Source organism: Macaca fascicularis, chromosome 6, assembly GCF_037993035.2.
Source record: "Macaca fascicularis isolate 582-1 chromosome 6, T2T-MFA8v1.1".
NCBI lineage: Eukaryota > Metazoa > Chordata > Mammalia > Primates > Cercopithecidae > Macaca > Macaca fascicularis.
Window position 1 is genome coordinate 3936168 of NC_088380.1, and position 1798 is coordinate 3937965.

A 1798-nucleotide genomic window follows, 5' to 3' on the forward strand; every position below is an offset into this window, starting at 1 on the left:
CCTGGCTCCACCATTGGTGGCATCTGAGAAGGAAATCACTGACAAGGGGGATGCAGAAGGCCTCCTTTCCCCAAAGAGTGATTGGGAAGGAAGCTGCTTCTCCCCTAAACCTCCAGCAAAAGTGTGGGTCTCCCCTAGGAGCTTTGGGTGACTACTCTATGGCCACTTATTAAAATGTAGATGTTCTCTCCGCAGGAGATTAAGCTAACCTATCCCTGTCAATTAGCAAACATCTTAGGTCATATTAGAATCTTTGATTCGTCTGCCAGTCCCTCAATTTATTCCCAAGAGAATGAACCGCAGGCCCCGTCAATCTTCACTGGAGGTGATGCGAGCCCAAGAATGGGTAATAGGTGGCATGGAGGGTCAATCCAAGCAGCCTGCCATCAGTGTGAGGACCTTTAGGGCAGGCTCTAAAATGCAGGGGTTTGGGAAGGACATCTGGAGGAACACAGAGGACTGAGAAGAGGAACTTCCTATCTGGGGATTTTGCCTAGTTTGGGCTCCTCTTGGTCTCAGGTGTATTATGTTCTAGGGGCCAAATTCCCCACTGGAAGTGTGTCTGGGAGAAGAAAACGTTTCCTCTTCCTCCTCTCTTCTCTTCCACCCCCCATGCTATTTCCACCTTTCACAAGCATGCATGCACCCACACAGCACCCAAGGCTGGTGTAAGATTGGAAGGTCTGGAGGCCTCTCTTCATGTCCTACAAAAGAGAGGATGGGAGTGGCGGGGGCCTGGATAAGAACCCCAAACTAGGGTACAGCTCTGGAGATGACTTTGGGTGACAGTCATGTAAGAGGCAAAGTCAGAGCAAGAACAGATATGGGACCCATGGTTCAAGGGATATTTTAAGTTTTCCTCCTTAGACTCATTTCATACCCCAGATTTTTCTACAGCAGTAGTCTTGGAATATGCTGGTAGACTCTAAGTGTCTTCAGAACATCCCAGAAACTTTCCCTGAACTTCCAATGTCTGTTAGGCTTTGAGACACTACACTGTGCTGTTGAGTTGGTGTCCCCAAAGTCTGAAGAATAGATTTTAACCTATGGGCGTAGGAGGTCTGCTGTTGCACACATTCATTAAAAACCTGAAATGTACTATGCTTTCTGCTTGAGAGGTGTTTTGTAGGCACGTATTTGTCAATGGATTTTTAAAGAGATTTGTAGTAGGTAGGCTTTTATCTTTAATAATGTATAAGTGGTTGAGGGCTGATATGAACTCACTGGAGAGAGAACTCTGGTCTAAATTTTAAATATTTTTGGAAACATCAAACACAAATACACCATTTAGTATTTTCCCCTTCTTCCATCACACACATATAAATTCCTTTGAGGGTTTTACCCTGAAGTCTTCTCTGGATTTGCTCAAATTTGGGAAATGTATTATCCTTCCTAAGCTAGTATCTTACTTCCTCTCTCGTTGTTACTGTCTGTTGTTATTGGGAAGAATGTGTGAAGTAAATTCATAAATAAGCTTTAAGTATGCAACCACGTAGATCTGGTTTTTTGAATGAGAGATGCTACTTTAACCATAATTGAATATAATTAAGTGGATAGTATATTTTAACCACTATTGGTTGTTAGAACATCAATTTCAAATGCACGGCTATGATAAAAGTCAAGTATTCTAAAAAGAAATAAAAGTTCAATCAGTTTTATCAACTGGTTGCATTTTCTAAACCCCTTCCTCTTTGATTGAACACTATACTAATAATATTTGATATTTATGTGTCAATAGTTCATGAGCTTACCATTAAATTGTTTGATTATTGAAATATTAATGAGAATGACAGTGGAA